General features: G+C 39.9%; 2 long non-coding RNA genes across 2 annotated transcripts in view; one reads left to right on the forward strand and one right to left on the reverse strand.

Moving 5' to 3' along the window:
• The window catches only part of LOC309655418, a 155,811-nt gene that overhangs the window by 10,712 nt on the left and 122,680 nt on the right, over window positions 1-22,419 (forward strand). The window lies entirely within an intron of this gene.
• LOC309655384 overlaps window positions 1-22,419 on the reverse strand; it is a 250,606-nt gene that overhangs the window by 4,472 nt on the left and 223,715 nt on the right. The window contains exon 6 of the long non-coding RNA XR_014260793.1: window positions 4,776-20,831. This is a non-coding gene — a long non-coding RNA (uncharacterized lncRNA). The remainder of the gene's footprint in view (window positions 1-4,775; window positions 20,832-22,419) is intronic.

The following is a 22,419-nucleotide window of genomic DNA, read 5'->3' on the forward strand; positions in this document are numbered from 1 at the left end:
ACCAGGGCTCAAACCCATGTCCCCTGCACTGGCAGGCGGATTCTTAATCACTGTGCCACCAGGGAAGTCCCCAGAGTGGAGTTCTGTGCACTGAAGTTTGATCCTCAACTCTGCCCTTACTGTGTAAAATGGAGAGAATACAATCTCTTCTCTACTTGTATGGATTACGCAGACTAATACATGGCCCAGAGTTCTTCTCAAACAAATGGCAGCTTTCACAGATTGAGAGAGTATAACTTTAAAATTGCTGAAACAATCAGGCAACCCTACCTGAAGAGAAAAGCCCTAGAATCTGTCTTTACCCCCAGGTCACCCTGTTTCAGGTTCACTCCTTACTCTGTCTGCTCCCCTCTGAGGTCCCAGCATGCCTTGGGGCTGAGCCCACATGCGTCATGATTCTGCAATATGTTTTCTGAAGAAGGTCCAGAGTTTCCATGCTGTTACTTTCTTCTAAGGCAACATTAGAACAATATTTTAATGAAATACTGCTCATTAGCTTTCTTTCCTAGTTGGTGTTTTCCTTTGGGATTTTTATGGCCTTAGATAGCAGGCTCTATGTCCATTTCACTCACCATGCACTCATCATTGCTAGTTAATAAAGACAATAATTTAACAACTCCTGCTCGTTCTTAGGTTCTTTGAGATTCATTTTCAGGAATGTGGAAGGAAGGGTACCTGAGGTTCTATTGGCAATCATCTTTTATAGCCTCAGTGGGTGGCAAAGGTGGCTAGAGAGCTGTTGGGAATAGGGGAGCTTCTGTCACTCACTGTGGCCATCTTCCCTTCAGTGGATCAGCTGACCTTCAGCCCTACCCAGGCCACAACTCCCAGTAGCAGAAGGTTCACTGGGGCTCAGGCTTGTAAGCATATGCGGGCAAAGGGAGAGTGAGATGAGCAGGTGAGCGCCTCTACCTTGGATATTGTCATCTGGGGGAGGCCAACCTGAACCCAGGGTGCTCTTGGACAGTCCATCCTGTTGCCAATTCAATTTTGAATCCAAAGACACACGCTGTCATTTTACAGACATCTTTAAGCCCGGCCAGGAAACAAGAGCTCAAGTTTCCTCAACAAGAAGGAATCACAGGTTTGGAAAGGAGCATCAGGGGATTCATGGCCTGATCATTGCCTTCCACATCTCTTCCTAGACAATTAAGCATCTACCTACCCTACGGTCAGAGACTGAGAGAGCAGACGTTTTCACAGGAACCCAGCAGCATCAAAGTCCTTTATTCAATAACTGTTTATTGAGCACCTACTATGAGCTCAGGAAATAACCAATAAATGTTACTCTTACTATCTGCCTAGAATTTTTCATGAAGGAACCTCAGCTACCTGTTCTAGGTTAGCATAATAGTATTTCTAAACTAGAGAGAGCCTAGAATTTGAGTCTAAACCCTTTTTTAGGCATGAGGAAAAAGAGTCCAGGATCCTAAGTGACTTTCCCAATGTTAAAAAAATAGACATGACAGAGGTGAGTCCAAGCTCAGGTTTCCTGGATCACCGTCCAGTGCTCTTGCCTGCTACATCAACCTTGCAGAGTAGCATGAACATAATTGAGTTCTCAAAGAGATACACTGAAGCATCCAAACATTATTTTTCAATTAATCAATAAGCGTTTATGGCGTGCCCACTTAGGAATGCATTGTGACTTTCATGGGGGTCCCAAGCACTTCTGTCTTTGTGGGCCTACTCCTTCATAAAAGATTATTTAAAAATTATATTTAACAACTGTGTTGGTATAAATATGAATATATTAATATTATATATTAAAACACTTTCTTTGACCCAAAAGTTCATTTTTTTCTTCTGATTTCAAAGAAATCAAAACATTTTCAAGGGCCCTAAAAGTCTTGCGGGCCCATAAGTCAGTCCTGCATGTGACAGATTCAAGGCATGGAATGCAATCATGGAAAGGACACTGAAAAATTGTGAAGATATTCTCACCCTTAGCCAACACACAAAATAGTTGAAGACAGAGGGTAGAGAATGCACTTTGTTCTCTGAGTAGTGAATCCTCTTTAGACACAGTAAAGATTAGCACTTACTAAAATAAAAACTGTGTTAGTCACAGATCATTTCCTACAACCATGTCTCTCCACTAAAGAAACCCAGACACAAGCATTTCGGTTGAGTCGTGCCAGTCCATTCTCCTGCCCTCTTTTGCCCAACCATTTCTAACAACAGTCAACCAGTCCAGGGATGGAGATAATAAGCCCGTCTTCATCGGGGTAATATCTTTTCTCATTCCATCATTAGCTGGATGACTGGTGTCATCTTTCTTAATAAAAAGCCATTGCTAGAAGCTATCTCCACTAAATACTCTTGACATCACTTCCTTTAATAGAGCTTAAAAGTTATAAAATATTTAAGCAGCAAGGCGTGACAGAGCATTTATTACCCTGGGCCACTCACTCAGCTCTCTCTGCTGGTGTGAGACAAGACACTGAAGGCCAGTCCATTCCCTGCTTCCCCCAGAGCTGAGTGTGGATGCTGAACACTGCCTGATCGGGAAAACGATTTTGTTAACAATGTTGATTTTAAAAATAATAACTAGATGGAAAAGCATCAGCACAGATGATTACCATGAAAGTAAACTGACAGTGCCAAGACTCCGGCTCTCCATCCTCTGATTATTCTGTAACGTCGTTGTCTCTCTGTACCAGTGGACAACTAACTTACTGGAGTGAGGCCTTCTTAAGCAGGACAAAAATCTGTGCCGGACACCAACATCACGTATCCCTACTTTTCAGTAGAGAAAGAACTGGATGATCACACGAATTGGAGAGAAACTAAACAGAAACCAAAAAACTAATTGTGCAGTATTACACACACACACACAAATAAGCTTTTAACAGAAGTAAGAGCTACAGATATAAGTTGATTACTACTAGAACAGCAATGGAAAGCCATGACCCTCCCAAAGCAACACTCACTCTGTACTGATAAAGATGCATTCTTTCTCAAAATTTTCAGTAATTCCAATTATCTATAGGGTATATGCTCAATAAAAACTTTTTAAAATCAAGACATTTTAGTAGAATATCTGTTATGCCTAGTCAGGTTTCTTAATTTGTCAATTTATAAATATCAAATTTCAATAAGCCTTAATAATTTGTTTTATAGAATGCTAGACAGTGGTCATTAGTTATAAGTAAAAATGAAAATATAAATTTATGCATCATTTACATGTATGATCCAAAGGAAAGATTTGTAATTTTGAATTGGTTTTCAACTCACCCTTAAGAACTTAGAGAAGCATTGCTCTGCTGAGACATGTTTACACATAGTAGGTGCTGAAGAAAACGTAAAAGCTTGATCCTAGTTGTTCCCACTATTCCCCCCAAGCCCCTTCTCTTTGTAGGATGATAAATCACTACCTCTCTAAGACACAGTGGCTTTGATAGGATGTAGAGTCAAAGAGTCAGGAGATGGAGTCCACGTTCCTTGCACTCTAAAAATGTCTCCCAGAAACACCCACAACTCTTTAGTAGGTCAGATAAAATTAATTTTTTAAAAATAAATTCAAAAACTGAGTGTTTGAAGGCTTTGAGAAATCAAATTATGGAAATGCAGAGTATAATGTGAGTGGGTAATTAGGTGGCAGCTCATGTCCTGACAGACAATTCCAGAGAAAAAGCCAAACAAATCCTGCCATATGTTCAGCTCTCTGTGTAAATCACTACAGCCAGAGAGAGCTTTATGGAATATTCTATAGCATATGTCTAGTCAGTATGTTTGTTCCATCTTACTTACTGCCAAGTTCCAAATGCTTAAAATAATTAACCTTTCCCACCTCTTTGGAAAGCTTTGCAATATATTCCAAAGGGAATACTTTGCTGTCATCCTTTGAGGAAGTCAGTACCCCACCAAAATTTACCAATGAAGTAGGTTTATTCCTCTCTGGAATTCAATTCTGGCATGGATGTTAAGAAACCTCTCTTCTCCAGAATACTACTCAGGTGGTCATACAAACACATGCCAAACACTGGTTTTTCAACCACCAAGAAATACATATAAGAAACAATATTAATGAAACAAGCATTTTACTGTGTTAAGTTGTTATGTGTAAGAATATATTTTTATTATTTATTTTATTGAACATTGATTAAGTACCTTCCACTTAAGCTAGGTGCTTCAGATACGAATATAAATAAGACCTGTTACTTGCTCAAAAGAATTTAGACGCGGGCTTCCCTGGTGGCGCAGTGGTTGAGAATCTGCCTGCTAATGCAGGGGACACGGGTTCAAGCCCTGGTATGGGAAGATCCCACATGCCGCAGAGCAACTAAGCCCGTGAGCCACAATTATTGAGCCTGCGTGTCTGGAGCCTGTGCTCTGCAACAAGAGAGGCCGTGATACTGAGAGGCCCGTGCACCACGATGAAGAGTGGCCCCCGCTTGCCACAACTAGAGAAAGCTCTTGCACAGAAACGAAGACCCAACACAGCCATAAAAATAAATTAATTAATTAAAAAAAAAAAAGAATTTAGACGCTAATGGTGGAAACATAGCGGCAAAAAAACCATTACTTAATAATAGGAAGATATGGGGGTGTAATGGATTCATACTGTGTCAGATAAGTTTTGCTGGATACATGTTTCTCAGAATTCCCTTCACTCTAAAGCTCCAGATTAGCATGGACCATGAAAGCTATTTTATGGGAAATTTGGAAGACAGCAAAAGGAAACAGCCTTATTCTTATTACACTCCGAGGTTTGGAGCAGGGCAAGGGGTGCTGGCGTATCTCACACATGTGGCTGCTTATTGCTGGCTTACCTGGTCGGGGAAGAGGGACAGGCAGCAGCTGGGCTCACAGCAACCCCAACTCCTGCTACATCCTCCTTCAGCATCTCTGATCTGGTTCAGTACATGTCAAGTATCATGACAAAGTGCAGTGGCTTCTCCTGCAGCAGACACCTACAGCAACAAAGTTGGAGGCTTCAAGGTGGCAAAAGACCAACAACACAGGTTCCAATTCACCCTCATAGGTCCCATTCCGGTTCCAATTTGTCCTTCTTCCCCATCTTCCCTTTCCAACTGCCTGCCCTGAAGGCAGACATAACAACCACCCATAGGCTGTTTTACCAGTCAACTGGCTTCCACAATTGTTTAAAGTCAAATTCCTATAATAAAGCATATCCTAATGGTTCTGCCAGGGTTAGCAAGAAACGAGCCTTAATCAGATGATATTTGACTTGAGGGTCTTCAAAGATAAGGAAGAGTTCCCCAATACAGCGAACAGGAGAAAGACCTTGAAGGCATGGAAAATAGCACATGCAAAGGCTTGAAGACATTCAAGAGCATCATATGTTCATGATATAGCGACAATCAAGTTTGTGAGAGAGGGTGCTAGGAGACAAAACTGAAAAGGGAGGCTGAGATAGGTCTTAAGGACCACGTGGGCCATGCTAAGACGTCTGAACGAAATCCAGTAGGCAATCAGGAACTACAGAAAGATTTTAAGCAGATAATGCATGGATGTGAGTGCCTGTGAATGTGTAAAACGATCAGATTTGTATTTTAAAGATAGCTCTGGCAGTTGTGTGAAGGATGGATTAGAAGGGACAGGACAAGCCTGGAGCCAGAGAATTTGCTTAGGCGCCTGTTGCAAAACCAATTAGCAAAAGATAAAGGACGGTGGAAGTTGGGGAGAGTCACCTGTCCTGTTTAGTCTATAATTTCACTTTGTTTATACAATTATATGGGGAATAAATTCAATCACCATAGGGATGCTGAGGATTATCCCTTTAAAGCTGTCCTTCTTCACATAGAGTTAAATCACACTGACTGAGTACCGGTTAGGAACTCTCAAGGTGGAAAAAAAAAAAAAAAAAATCAAGAAACCTAACTCTGTGGGAAAAGAATCTAAAAAGAGTGGATATATGTAGAACTGATTCACTTTGCTGTACACCTGAAACTAACACAACATTGTAAGTAACTATACTGCAATTAAAAATAAATAAATAAATAAATAAATAAATAAATAAATAAATAAATAATAAACCTACCTCTAACTGGTTAGAGTTTGGAAGGGCTTTAAGACTGGTATGACCCAGAGAATCAACCATGCCACCACCAAAATTCAGTGATTTTTTTTTGTCTCTCTGCTCTACCTTCCATGAAAATTAACACAGGTACAGCAACAATAGACAGATAATATGTTAAGCATTTACTTTGCACCATTTAAACCAGGAACTGTTTAAAGTGCTTTAAATGTGTTTACTAAGTTTCATCCAGAGGCACATTAAAAGCAATTAGAACTGCACAGTGCCTGGACCACAGGCAGCAGGAAATAAAAGCATGTTCCCTGCCACCGTCAGGCAGTAGTCACCTCAACACCATTGCTGCGGCAACGGCAATGAGATTACACTCACTGACTAATCAAATCTCACTCTGAATCTGGGAATGGTGTCGATGCCATCCGACCAAAAAATGTGGCATTTCATTAGAAGTACAAAGGAATGACTGGGAAGTCAACTCAATATCCATTACACTCTGCTTTAGTTTTAGTCTAGGATCCAGGTCCTAGATCTGTGTTCTTCCCTTGTGTGTTCTATTGGTACTTGCTGTCACCTTCACAGAAGTGGCTGTTTAGTATCAATGCATCAATGTGGCTATTTTGTACCATGTATCAATACTAAGGGAACAGAAAACAAAGTCTTATTTTCCTATTTCTAAAACTTCCTATTCTTCCATTGTATTCTAAGCACAAGTTTCATGTCCCAGTAAGATTGTAAACTCATTGAAGATACGGACTTTGTCATATTATTCTGTATTCCCTAAAGCCAATATATAGTAAGCATTAATATAAATGTTATTAATATAAATGCTTTCTAACCTGAATTGTAAACTTGGAGTCTGAAACATATCTACGTAATGCTATAATGCTACGTAGAGACATTTATCCATTTAATTCTGTCCCTTTTCTGCCTCATGTATTTTGAAGCTCTGTTATTTGGCGTATACACATTTATGACTATGTTTTCCTGATGAACTGACCCTTTTATCATTTGGAAATGTCCCTTTTTATCTATTTTTTCTGATATGAATATAGCCACTCCGGCCTTCTTATGCTTCCTATTTGCATGGTGTATCTGTTATCCAGTCTTTTACTCTCAACCTATCCACGTCTGGTTTTTTTTTAATATTTATTTATTTTATTTTATTATTTTCTTCTTTTTCCTTTTTTTTTTTTTTTTTTGGCTGCGTTGGGTCTTAGTTGCTGCACACAGGATCTTCACTGAGGCATGCTGATCTTTTCATCCGGTGCGCAGACTCTTCTGGTCTCTTCTTTGTGGCGCTTGGGCTTCTCTCTTGTCGTGGCGTGCGGATTTTCTCCTTCTAGTTGTGGTGCACGGGCTCCAGGGTGAGTGGGCTCTGCAGTTTGCAGCACGCGGGGTTTCTCACTGAGGCATGAGAGCTCAGTAGTTGTGGCATGTGCAGGCTTAGTTGCCCCGTGGCATGTGGGATCTTAGTTCCCCGACCAGGGATCGAACCCATGTCCCCTGTATTGGAAGGAGGATTCTTTACCACTGGCCCACCAGGGAAGTCCCTCCATGTCTATTTTTAAAGTGCAACTCTTATAGACAGCATTTTTAAATCCATAATTTTAAAATATGGTCTTGCTTTTCAAAATCCGTACTGATAACCTTTGCCTTGGAACTGAACTGTTTAATTCATTAATATGTAACATAGTTATTCATATGTTTTGATTTAGGCTTACCATTTTCATTATTTGTTTCTTGTTTGCCCCCTCTGTTTGTTTTGTTTTGGTTTTGGTTTTGGTTTGTTTTGTTTTTTGTTCTTCTGCTCTCTCTCTCCTGACTTCTTTGGAATTATCTTAACATGTTTTAGAATTCCATTTTAGCTTTATTTATTGGCGCTTTAGCTGTACTCTTTTGCATTGCTTGTTAATGTTGCTGCAGTGATTAAGATATCCATCTCTAAGTTTTCATTCTAGTTAGAGTTATTATTATACCACTTTACATAAAATATAAGAATCTTGCAATTCTCATAGTTCTATTTACTCAGCTACAGTAGTCTCCCTGCCCACCCCTTCCACCCCCCATTATCCACAGTTTTGCTTTCCATGGTTTCCATTATCCAAGGTCAATCATGGTCCAAAAACATTAAATGGAAAATTCCAGAAACACAGGCATACCTCATTTTATCATGCTTTGCTTTATTGCATTTCGCAGATATTGCATTTTTTACAAAATGAAGGTCTGCGGCAACCCTACATTGAGCAAGTCTATCGGCACCATTTTTCCAATAGCATTTGCTCATTTCGTGTCACTGTGTCACATTTTGGTAATCCTTGCAATATTTCAAACTTTTTCATTATTATTACATTTGTTATGGTGATCTGTGATCAGTGATCTTTGATGTTACTATTGCAAAAAGATTATGACTTGCTTAAGTCTCAGATGATGGTTAGCATTTCTTAGCAAAAAAAGTATTTTTTAATTAAGATGTGTACTTTTTCAAGACATAATGCTATTGCATACTTAATAGACTATAGTATAGTGTAAACATAACTTTTATATGTACTGGGAAACCAAAAAGTTCATGTGACTCACTTTATTGTGATTATTGTGGTGGTCTGGAACCAAACCCACAATTCTCCGAGGTATGCCTGTAAATAATTCATAAGTTTTCAATTGCACACCATTCTGAGTAGCAAGAGCCATCCTGCTCCATCCCACCTGAGACATGAATCGTCTTTTTGTCTAGAATATCCATGCTGTATATGCTACCTACCTGCCCATTAGTCACTTAGTAGCTCTCTCAGCTATCAGATCTGCTGTCGTGGTATTGCTCTGCTTGTATTCAAGTAACCCTTATTTTACTTAATAATGGCCTCCAAGAACAAGAGTAGTGATGCTGGCAATTCACATATGCCAAATAGAAGCCGTAAAGTGCTTCCTTTAAGTGAAAAGGTGAAGAGCCTAATGCTATGTCATAATGCTTGTGTCATTCACCTCACTTCATCTCATCATGTAGGCATTGTATCATCTCACATCTCCCAAGAAGGTGAGTACAGTACAATAAGATATTCTGAGAGAGAGAAAGACCACATTCACATAATTTTTATTACAGTATATTGTTATAATTGTTCTATTTTATTATTAGTTGTTAATCTCTTAGTGTCTAACTTATAAATTAAACTTTATCATAGGTATGTATGTATAGGAAAAAAACACAGTATGTATAGGGTTAGGTACAATCTTCAGTTTCAGGCATCCACTGGAGATCTTGGAACATATCCCCCCAACCCTTTTCCTTTATTCTATACTCTATTCCTTTATTCTATAGTTGTCATGTGAATTTCATCTATATATATATATATATCAATCATAAACTCTACAGTAAACATTATAGGTTTTGCTTTAAATAGTTCTATTTGTTTTAAAGAAATTAAGAGGTAAATTAGTCTTTTATATTTACCAATATATTTACTATCTTAAGCATGCCTCACTCCTTCCTGAAGATTCAAGTTCCCTCCAGTTTCAAGTTTCTCTCCAGTATCATTTCCTTTTATCTCAGGGAGAACTTCCTTTATCATTTCTTTAGTGCAGGACTGCTGCTGATGAATTCTCTTAGCTTTCTTTTATCCCAAAATATCTTTAATATATATTCATTCTAGAAGAATATTTTTGCTGGATGTAAAATTCAGGGTTGACAGGTTTTTTATTTTTTTAAGCATGGCAAAGATGTTGTTCTGCTATCTTCTGACCTCTGTAGTCTGCAGTTATTTAAATTAGTGTTCCCTTGTATATAATATATCAGTTTTCCCTGGCTGCCTTGTTTAATGTGTGTCTAATCATGATTTTCTTATATATCCTGCTTGGGGATCATTGAGTTTCTTGGACCTGTAAATTTATGTTTTTTTAACCAATTCTGAGAAGTTTTTGGCTACTATTTCTTCAAACATTTTTTTCTGCCTTATTTTTTCTCTCCTCTCCTTCTGAGACTCCAATTATACATATATTAGACCCTTTGCTATTAATTCACATCTCTGAGGATCTGTTCATTCTTTCAATCTTTTTTCTCTCTTCATCTATCTTCAAGTTCATTGACCCTTCTCCATTGTGTCTATTCTGCTCTTAAATCCATCCAGTATTTTTGTTTTAGCTATCATAATATTCAATTCTAGAATTTTCATTTGATTTTTTAAAATACTTAATTTTCCTTGCTGAGCTTTCCTATCTCATTTATTACAAGTATATTTTCCATTACCTTATAGTGCATAGCTATAATAGCTCCTTGTCTGAGAATTCCAACATCTAGGCCATCTTCCATTGATTGCCTTTTTATTTGAGACTGGATCACACTTTATATGTCAAATAACTTTAGATGGTATTCTGAACATTGTAAATGTTATGTTATGGAGGTTTTGGGTTCTTTTGCTAAACTTATTCTTGCTATTTCTGATGTCGTTTTGAATGGAATTATTTCTTTAATTTCATTTTCAGATTTTTCAATGAGAGTATATGAAAATACATGGGTATTTTTGAGTTAATTTCATATCCTGCAAACTTCCTAAGCTTTCTTATTAGCTCCAGTAGTTGTTTTATAGATTTTTTAGAAGCTTCTGTATACATGATCATTTGTCTGTAAAAAAAAGACAGTTTTACTTCTTTTCCAATTTGTTTACCTTTAATTCCTTTTTCTTATTGCACTGACTACAACCTCCAGTATGATCTTGAATGAAAGTGGTGAAGGTGGACATCCTTGCCTTGTTCCTGCTCTGAAAGGAAAGCATTCAGTCTTTCACTATTAAGTATTGTTTATAGATATTTTTGTAGATTCCCTTTATCAGCTTGAGAATGTTAATAATTCCTTAAGTTCAGGCATCAGGAAAGAGCCAGGGCAAAACACAAAACAAAGTGGGATCTGTAAGGAATCTAGAATATCATCTCTGGTAGAAGCTGTCAGAGACAGCGGCCAATGACCCTATGTTGTAAAATGAGATGGTATAAGGTATTGCTCACTTCTTTCCCTTCTATATCCGAGTAGGAAAGAGCTGTCACAAAGCCCCCACCCTGAAAGTCCCCTTCTGGGCCAGTCTCCAGTGCTGCTAGTGTTGGTGGCATCATCTGATGACTCCAGGAAGTAGATGAATGAGATGCATGAAGGAAGGAATCAACAGAGAAGAGGGCTGGCTTATCAAGGGGGATAAGTCTTCAGGACTAGTAAATGGAATTCCTGTGGAATACAGGCTTGAGTTTGACAATAACACCATCCACTCAGATGTCACCACAGTCACTGCTTGGCTAATGCAATGTGTCCTTAACTGATTTTTTATATCTTTCTCTATCCCTTTGCTAAGAAGGGCCAAAGAATCTTACTGTTCTATGAAATCTCCCTCTGGAATCAGGCAGAATTTAGGAAAAATGGCCTGACACTAGGGGAATTCGAGCAGTCTAATATCATGGGGCATTTGGAATAGTATGCTGGCACCTAAGGTTTTTTAACTCCCTGAGTTGTGGTTTAAACAACCCAATTCAGAGTTAGACATCACACTAGAAATTAGTAATACATTGGATAGAAAAAGCCTTACTACTATTAGGTAGCAACTTGATTTCAAAAAGCGATCCCAGATCCCATCCCAGGCCTTTTGAAAAAAAGATTCTTTTCTACATGGTTTATATTAGTAGTACAATTATGATAAAATTATTCCTTAAAGACTTAGGGTTTGGCTCATCTATGAAGAAAACGAGACCCTTTTCCAATTTGGTATCAAGTTATAGCCTTCTAAAGTAATTTCTTCTCAAATGTAAATCACCCTTGACAACAGGTTTCTGGATCCAGAGATGGAAACTATATGATCAGGTTTCCTTAAATGTCCCAGATTATATGTGAGTTGAGAGAGAGTTTAGAAAGATTAAATGATACACAACTTCATAAATTACAGACATGGAGGAGCCCTCTGTCTCCCAAATTTCAGTATTACTGGATCCTGGTTGTTCACAGGTCTACATCAGAGAGGAAGAGAGTATTAGAAAGAACATGGATTTTGGAGTTAGGCATTCCTAGGGATTCCACCTCCATCACTTATGAACTATCGATAGCTTTGGGGTAAGTTGCTTTATCTTTATGAATCTCACTTTTCTCATCAGGATTCTAGTGACAATTTAAAAAGATGATGTTTGTAAAGCATCTGGCACACAGCAGGGTTTCTCTTTGTCATCCTCTCCATCAGGAGCTCTGTCATCTTTTAAATGTCACCCATATGGTAGCATCTGATGGTTCCAATGGAGAATAATTAGACTCTGATCAGGAGGTCCACGCTTGGACACAAATCAGTGCAATGGTGCTTTGGGGACTCTTGGGTAACCTGTGTCCGCTGGACACTTGTCTTTGACCTTTGTTTTCTTCTACAATTTGAAACTACTGTAAGTCACATTTTTGATGTCCTTCTCCTCTTCCTACCCCTCTCTCCTCCTATTCCACTGTCTGTCCCCAGTGCATCCATATGGTATGCTTTTAAAAATATTAGATTTAGTCCCCACAATCTACCAATTTACTTGATGGTTTTAAATTCTTTTTTAAAAGCTATGCTTTAACAAGAGACAAGTCTAGAAAATTTAATTCAGTACATCTTCCAAAGCACATTCAAAATTACTTTAAATGTCTTGCCTATAATCTTTTAAGAACAAAGTAGGGTATAAATAAATAAAAAATAAGTACGTATGGCTCTAAATAGGTCAAGAAAGTCATACAGAAGGATCATCACTGTTCTAAAGACATCTACTGGGACTCATCTATTGGATTAGTGTGCCCCAGATTAAAACTTACCGGAGCTATTGGTGGGGTGCAAAATACTTCTACCACTAAACCACTGAGTCATAGGACCCAAGAGTTTGGAGAAATCTTGAGATCATTTAGTTCAACATCCTACCCAAACCTACTATTACATCCTTTATAGATTAAGTAATAACAGTGATAATAATGTCAAACACTTACGTGGAGTTTAATATGTGTTTTCTAATATTAATTTATTTAATCTTCATAGTAACCTTGTGAGGTAAGTAGTAGTATAGTCCCATTTTACATATGAGGAAAACTAAAGACAGAGAGAGGCACAGATGACCATCCAACCTCTGCTTGAACTTTTACTGCCTGACAGTTCCATTATGGAAGGGCTGTACTTGTAGAAATTTAAAGTTCCCCTTAAAAAAGTTAATCTCGAAGATCTTCCTCACTAACAACTCCAACTCATTTTCATTCAATCTGAGCTATTTCTTCTTCCTCCCAGATGATAAGAATTCCCAACCCAAACTCAGCACACACTTTTAGTCTATTGCCCTCTCTACATGACAGCAGTGTTTTCCAGAAAGCATCCCTTGGCATCACTCTAAAGGTTATTGCCTGATTACAAATTTACCTTTGCCCTTTGCTTCATGGAAGGCCCCAGTTACCACATTCCTTCTTCCTAAGGTCCTAGAGCTCTAGGCAGGCAATAAATCAGGCCTCTTTAACAAGCAGGCAGTGGTTCTGCTGTCCAGGGACAGCAGTCAATAAACATGCTGTGCCTCCAACCCCCCCAGCCTCCATTAACCTCTGAAACTAATTACCTTGCTAACTGCAGAGGCTGTACAGCCATGCTAATGAGCTGCTGGACGATGGCATTTTTTGCTCTCAGAGGAAAAGCCACAGTGCGCCAGCAGGGATGGGAGCCTCCTCGGGTCAGCTCTCCTCTGAGACTCAGCTCCAGAAATTCTCAGAATACCACTTAGCAGGGATATGGACTTGGACGTGAAATCCCCTAGTGCCGAACACGTCCGTTAATTAGCATTCAGAGAAATAAAGAAAAATGAAGATTTAAAGGTCACTGCATTAGCATTTCACCCCATTTCTCAATAGCTATTTGTGTACACTAATTTTCCACTCATTTCTCCTATTAATCACTGTCTCTATGGAGAACTTGGCCAAACACATTAGCAGACATGCTTCCTGGTGGCCATATTCTTCTCTGTAAATAATAATAAAAGAAATCACTGTTTATTTGCTCAACTTTAACATTTTTATGTGAAAGAGAATTATGTAGGTGGTTAAACATTTCAGCTCCCACTGAAAAGAATGCAGACAGAATTTCTTGTTTCTCGGCAAACCAGGATCAGTGTCAGTGTCAGGCTTTTTTTTTTTTTACAACACCAAAATCTGGCCAGTTAACAAATTCTCTCTCTAGAAGAATCTCTTTTTACAAAAGACCCAGTAGTGATAGACTCTTTTCCTGTGTGAGCTGAGGAGAAGTCATCAAAATGTTCCAGTTGCAAAGAACACAATATGTTATTTAGATTTTAAGTTTGTCAGAGTCCCTGAGAAAGTTCTGGCAGCAGGTTGGAATTCAGTAGCTTCTGGTCACCATACCTGCACTGCCCCCACCATCTGCAATAACCTGAAAGCTCTTACCTCGAAAGAGCTCCTTTCCTGTGAACATTTAGCACTGTTTTGGTTCTACCCTCACTGCCCTGCTCTCCTAGAACCAAAGGGCCAACGTCCCTGGATGGATGGGAGGAGGACAAGTTCCCCAGCGGAGCCCCCAATTCCCAAGAGCTCAGAGAAGAGAGAGCAGCCACACGTTCCTTTCAGGAGGTCTTCAAATGCACTGCTTCTTCAACCCCTGCCCTTCATGGAAAACAGTTTACTCCTTATTATGGAAAAACATCGTCAGAGAAAATCTTCCCCAGGTGCTTTCTTTGCAGGGATATCTCTCAGAGTCTGAGGGGTTAGGAAACTGCTCCTCAATCATTATGACCAGTGACAGCAGCCTTGAGCTGTGGCAGCCAGCAAAGTGTATTACTGTTTCCTGCATATTCACACTGTATTTCTTCAGTATTACACACTCACATACATCAAGTACAGAATGTTCCTAAAGCTGCTGGGAAGAGGAGCTAAAGTCCTGACAATTCATCTCTGAAATTTTTTTTTTTCCAGCAAGCAGCCAAAAGTCGTATCAAACTAGCAGCTGTAAAGGTCACGTGGGAAATCTGTCACCATCTTTGAATAACTTCTTAGGTGCAAGTGGAGAATACACTGGAACAAGGGAAAGGAACTGATGCTTCTTCGTAGATGTCAAGCTGAAAGGCATGATGAGTCCTTCCTGTGCATGGTGACAGTACCTCCTCCTTCCCTGCCTCTCCACTCACCTGTTGGCATCACCCATTTAATGCCAATGTTTATAATAATAAGAGCAGGTCATAAGAGCGTTATTGATGCATTGGCTTTCATAGAGCAGAGTGATACCCAATGAACTCTGTTATTATAAATATAATAAGCAAGAAACTTGGAAGAAAAAAGACAGGGGCATTTAAGGTCACCAGAATGTAGTCAACCCAACAGCAGAATAAAGTGGAAGTGGCTGTGCCTCAATCTCCTTGGTCAAAAAGACAAGCTTACAGTAAGAAGTGTATCCAGGACAGGCTGGCACTTAACTGAACCACACCTACAAATACATAGGATTGACAAAGAGTCTGAGCACAAGAATTATGATGGACAACGTGATGCTTCTGGTCCTTGGCTGGCACTCTAAGCTTTACGTGGCAGAAGAATCCATCACCAGATGCAAGCATTGGGTTCTCTGAGTCCTTATGTGAACTTACCTTCCCCATCCCAACCCACCTCTGGGTGGAGCTGGGGTCATAGAAATAGTGATGCTTCACGTGTCACAGGCTATTCTCTACTCCCCTGCAGAGAGCTTCCAAGCACCACCGGGAGTCCCCAGGAATGCCTGTTCTGTGCTCATGAACAAGCTCCCTTCTGCTGGCCCTGCACTTGCTCTGCTTAGAGCTGGACTCCACAGAGTCTGCTGCCACCACTCACTGCACCACCACCAGCACCCCGACCTTCCACGACGCCTGGCTGTTGGGTGGTTTATGGCAAACTGAACTGGACAACTTCCCTCCCACTTCAGTAACATTTGCTAAAGCCACACTTTCTGACATCTGAATATTTATAGTTTTAACATAACAGCTCTTCTAGTTCTTACCAACAATCCCCTCTCCGCTTAGGTTCTGGGGGGTATCAGAATCCAGCAACACACAATACATACCGTGTCCTTGGAGTCACTGCACTCCCCAGTGGGTCATGTCACTGGGTCATGTCAGCATGCCTGGCTCCCTCTTCCCTTTGGATAAGTTCTCTCCAAAGAGGCTCCCTAGCTCACATGCACAGAGCTTCTGCCTTGTCATCCGGCAGGAAGCCAGTCATTCCCAGACAAATCAGAGCACTGGCAGTGGGCAGATATCAGGCTGGATCAGGTTCTCTCTTATATTCATATAGGAAAGCTCTACCATATGCTCAAAGAGGATGTTGCATGAGGCTCCGGGGCAGGGACCCAACACACAACACAGGATCATCTCTCTCATATTTATTTGCTTCATCTGACCTGTCACACCTTTGGCCATCAGAGAAGTGCTGATGGAAGCAATATATTTCTAATTCCAGAAAGGTTGTGCACAGTTTTGAATTGAAAGTTTAAAAGCTTCCTTAACACTCCTAAAGGCAAGGATCAAACCAGGGTTTGGTCAGTGGAATGCTGGGGAACAATTTCCACCTTTTCTGTGAAGTATTTCAAGTCCTTCTGTTACCCCTCAGGCCCAACTGCTCACAGGAGCGACTCAGGAAACATTTGCTTATCAAACAGAGTTCTATTTTATTGGCCCACGGAAGAGAGAAAGGGATAGGGAGAGAAGTAGGAAGGATTCTTGTTTCTTTTATCTCAGCTCAAGTCCTGAATCAAATCCACCATTCTCATATCTATTAAATGAAAGATGAACATTTCCAATGGATCAGGTCTTCACATCCTGCTTAACACTGGAAGGGTGAATGCACAGAACAGCTCAAGGCCTTTCAACGGATTGAATCCAGCCCATCTGATCATCTAGGATAATCTGACTCAGTTAAAGTTAACTGATTGTGGACTTTAATCACAGCTACAAAGTACCTTCACAACACCACCTAGATCAGTGCTTGACTGAGTAACTGGGGACTGTAGCCAAGCCAAGTTCACACATAAACCTGACCGTGACACTAGCCATAAGACAACACAACAAATCCACTAGTCTTAATTTCCTCAACCCATTCACTGTACTCTTTACTTCAGTCCCTCAGACTTAACAGCTAGACAGTAATGATGGAACACATCATTATCGGCAACTGTTCAAATTTTAACAGTGGCAAAATGTGCAACTGCAAATATGAAATGCCTCTGACTAAATGGAGCGTTTCCTACCCCTCACCTCAGCTGAGCGTGTTCTCCATGTCCGTCACGTCCCAGCCCTGGGCCCTGGGCCCCCGAACACACATTCAGCCTGGATCAATCTCCACCTGGCCGCTGGTGCTCTGGTAGCACAGGCGTCCTCTCTCTCACACTCCCTCCCGACAGCTGACTTCTCAATCCCCACTGCTGCAAATACTCACTGTTTCTGTCTCTCTCTCTCTCTCTCTCTCTCATCATTGAATGAGGTCAATGATTGATGCCACAATAAATTCATTTTCTCTACCCTAAGCCAGACTCTCACTGTTGCTTGGGTTTTTACTTGTCTCCAACTGATTCCCTCTGTCTTTCCTCCAATACATTAAATCTTTCCCACTCTCTTCGAGCCTCCAGGCTTCCCTTCTCTGCAGGTGACCTGGTGTCCTACTGAAGCTGCAGAACGTGAACTTTTTCCCTCTCTCTTCCACGTCTAAGTGTCTGTTTCTTCTGCCGCCCTCTCCTCCTTCGCTCCCGTTACAGAGATGGTTCTTCCTTCTCCTCCCTGAGGTCGACTCCTCTACCTCTATTTGTATTTAGCCATCCTAAGCCTCCTGCCTCTTCTTGAACCTTATCTCGTATTTATCAGTCCTCTCCCTGTAGCCTTCAAGTTCTTCCTCTCTTCATTGCTTTTCTCCCCATCATTAAAAGCATGGGCAGCATTCTTGTGTTTCAAAACAAGACGTAACAGAACAAAATTCCTCTCTAGATCCCCACTCCTTCCTGAACTTATATCCTCTTCCTTTCCCTCCCAATGTTCTCAAAGAACCCACTCTGTCTACTTTTATTCTACCCCCAGCTCCTGCCTCCTTACCAAAGAAATCATTATTTTGAAGATCATTAATTTACCAGTCGCCAAATCCGATGGCTTTTAACAGCATTTGATTGTTAAACAAACCTCCTTCACTTTCCAAGACCTGGGAATTTCTTGGTTCTCCTCTGCCTTTCTTGACCACTCCTTGTCTGTCTCCTCTCACCAGTGATTCTCCTTCATTGCACATTCACAGCTCATATGCACCTACATCTTTCAAACTGGGTATTCTTACCCCGAGGCTTCACCATGACGCAGTAGGAGGATGTGAAGACACAGGATAACCAGGGTGCATGGAACTGGAGAAAATACATGGAGAATGCAAAACTGGCTATGACGTTTAATATGAAACCATAAATCTTTCAAGAAACAGCCACACCTTCCAGATCCCAGCTGTGTGTCATTCGCTGTCCTCTGCCACCAGGGGTGCGTTAATGGAAACACTTTAGAATCACTGGACACATCATCTCATTTGACCGTTATGGCAAACCTATTATCAGAATGATAGAGTTATTAACTGGTTTTGCAGGTAAGAAAACTTAGGGTAGGGTAAGTTTTGATTAACTTGTGGTTTCAGTTATCTAGTGCTGTGTAACAAACCACTTCCAACTTAGTGGTATGAAACAGACAATTTATTATTTCAAACAGTTATGGGGGTGGATGGGGGCTCAGCTGGACAGGTCTTTTTTTTTTTTTTTTTTTTGGTCTCTCTTGGGATTTCTCATGAAGCTGCCTCAGATGGGGGCTGGAACGTCTTAGATGGCTGGCTTGCATGTCTGGCACCTGGCTGGGGACAGCTAAAAGGCTGGCCTCAGCTGGGATGCTGAAATAGCTGGGGCTCTCTCTCCCCATGTAGTCTCAGGGCTACTCTCTCTATGGGTTCTCCAGAAGGGTAACTGGATCTCCTATATGGTGGCTCAGAGCACCCCAAAGAGCAAAAGGCTTCTTAAGGTTTAAGTCCAGAACTGGCACAGGATGACTTCCACCATGTTCCACTGGTTGGAGCCAGTCACAGAGCCAGGCCACGCTCAAGGGGAAGGGAAGTGAGGCTCACCGGGCACCACCAGTGTAACCAGCCACTGCATTTGTCTAGCTGATGACGCTGGGACTTGGACCTGTTCTTTAAGTTTAGTGAACCCTGTTTTCGTTCTACTGTCCTTCCTTGTTGTTATTCTTACCCCTAGCTGAAGTTCTGTCCTCTGCCTCTTTCTCTCCACTCTTCTTTGGTAACCTCATTCCATTTCAGGAACTCAGCAGTTCACTCCATGGGAATGGGTGTCATGCCTTCTCTGTTTGACTTCTCTCATTTCCAGTTGTCTGTGGATTAAGACGTCTGACCTCAGACTGAACACACCTGAGATAGGTTCCATGCTCTTCCCTTCTGTACTTGCTGATTCCTGTGTTCCTTATTTTGGATCCTGGAACCAGCTTCTCCTAATCACCCAAGATTGAAGTCACTGAATACCTTTGATACCGCCCTCTCCCACAGCCCACACATAATCAAGGTGCCAAAAGGTCACTATCTGACCTCCTCCTCACCTTTGAATCCATGCCTTTCTTGTTATTCCCACTCCATTCCCAAGCCTTATAAACCCTTGCCTAGAATGTTTTTAAAATTATAATTTTAAGCACATGAGTGGTTTAAAACTAGAGGAGAAAATCATAACCCAAAAACCCCACTACCCTCACACAATTACAATCTTAATTTGGTTTATTTTTTAATGTATTTTTAAAAGAATTATTATTATATTATACATATCATTGACTGCTTTCTTCACTCATAATATTTTTCAATTTTGCTACATACTGTTCATAATGATAACATTTTGATGACTGTACAACTTTCCATCCTATGCATGCATCCTAATTTACATAAAAGTTTATCTATTACTGGACCTTTTTCTCAGCATTACCTTTTTATAAAATTTAATTTAATTTTTATTTTATACTGGAGTATAGTTGATTTACAATGTTGTGTTAGTTTCAGGTGTACAGCAAAGTGATTCAGTTATACATATACATATATCCATTTTTTTCAGATTCTTTTCCCATATAGGTTATTACAGAATATTAAGTAGAGTTCCCTGTGCTATACAGTAGGTCCTTGTTGATGATCTATTTTATATATAGTATGTGTAATTACCATGTTATTTTTTTTTTTTTGCTATTATAAGTTACTTGGTGATGAAAGAACAACTTCATTTATGTAGCTTTTTGATGTTTGAGGTTATTTCCTAAATATCCAAAATTGGTATTGCTAGAATTAATTACATTAATACTCTTATAGCTCTTGATACATGTTGTCAATTATTTTTCAATTCAGTTATACTGTTTTATATAAAGTTTTGTACATAATATATGAATACATAACTTTCCTATGCCCTCAATTTGAACTAAATATTATCATCAAAGCTTTGCTAATTTAATTAGCAAAGTGGTATCATTATTTCAGTTTGCATTTCCTTGAATAATAGCAAGACCAGCTTTTTGGTTGCATTTCCTTACCAATTATTATTTTTTCTTTTAGGAATTGTAAGCCTATGTCTTTTGTCTATTATTCTTTGATATCTTGCTATATTCCTTATCAAGTTTATGGTACTTTACATAATAACAATCCTAAAATTTTGTTACATTTGCTATAAACATTTTTTTCCTTTTTTTAGGGGGTACCCCATCTATGGTCTACTTTTTCTTCAATCATCTACATACCTTTTAATATGATTTTTTTTGAAGTCCCAGTCTTGAATGTGACAGTCTCCTCCTAAAAACAAAACCAAACAACCAACCAAGAAAAAAGTCAGTAGTTTCTTACTGTTTAATACAGCAGTTCCCATTTCTTTGTGACTCAGGACACCCATGACAGATAGTCATCACATGCCTGTCACACTACCATTGCACATCCAGGATTATGCACAACTTTTCACACATTTGTTTTCACTTCACCTTTTTCCCTAATTTAAAAAACACTTACCAAGATTTTCTAATTCTCTGCTGAGATTGCCTATTTTTTCATTTGTTACAAGCATATTTTCTTTTACCTGATGAGCATAGTTATAATAGTCCCGTTAAAATTCTTTTCTGACAGTACCAATGTCTACATTATCTTGGAGTTGGCATCTGTCAATTGTTCTTTCCCTTAGAAATATTTTCCTGGGCTTCCCTGGTGGCACAGTGGTTGAGAATCTGCCTGCCAATACAGGGGACACGGGTTCGAGCCCTGGTCTGGGAAGATTCCACATGCCGTGGAGCAACTAGGCCCGTGAGCCACAACTACTGAGCCTGCGCGTCTGGAGCCTGAGCTCCGCAACAAGAGAGGCCGCGACGGTGAGAGGCCCGCGCACCGCGATGAAAAGTGGCCCCCACTCGCCGCAACTGGAGAAAGCCCTCGCACAGAAACGAAGACCCAACACAGCCAAAAATAAATATAAATAAATAAATTTTTAAAAAATATATATATTTTCCTGATTCTTCATACGTTAAATAATTTACGGTTGTGTCTTTGGCATGTTAATACTATGCTGTGGGAGACTCTCAATTCTGTTATATTCCTTCAAAAAGTATTCTTTTTATTTCCTTTAGAAAGCAATTAACTTGGTTAAACTCAAAACGTAAAATGAAAGGTTGGCTGCCCTGGTGGTGACTCTGCATGTATGGTTCAGTGTCTGCCAGGGTCTTGGGCAAAGTGTATATGCAGATTTTGACATTTCCTCCTCTGCTTCTCTTGTTTCTGGAGTTCCCCCATCATCCTCCAGTGCTCCTAGCTGCCCAAGCCTCCTCTTTCTAAATCCCCTTGGCAGAGAGGCAGAGGATTTCAACTGCAGTTTTATCCCCTTCTGCCAACACCATGATTGCCTGCAGGGTAAAACTGCTGCAGGGCATTGGCAGTCACCTCTTCCAAACTGTGACTCTCTTTTTGCTTTGCTACAGTCTCCAGAGCCCTCAGAGTGACTTTTTTGTTGTTGCTCAGACTTTATAGTTGTTATCTGTCAGACAGTCAAGCTGTTAGATTAGAAACCTACTCTACAATACTGGAAGCACAACTCTTTCAGAATATATACTTATGCGGTGAAGTTTCATAAAAATACACATACTGTTTGTTCAAGGTGAACACAGAGCCATTTTGGTTTGGAGTATCACTATTTTGCTCATAACTTTTTGTTTAATTATGGCTGCAAAATTTTAACAAGCAGCTATCAGTGTACTAACACGTCTCTAAATCAATCGCCTATAAACACACTCTCAATGAACATACACAACTTTTGTAATTCTTTTGTTCTGTTTGTTCTGATTATATCCATTGAAATGTAATATGTATCTGTTAACTATACATAATATATAAATATTTAATA

Source organism: Balaenoptera physalus (assembly GCF_965194825.1).
Source record: "Balaenoptera physalus genome assembly, chromosome: 2".
Taxonomy (NCBI): Eukaryota; Metazoa; Chordata; class Mammalia; order Artiodactyla; family Balaenopteridae; genus Balaenoptera; species Balaenoptera physalus.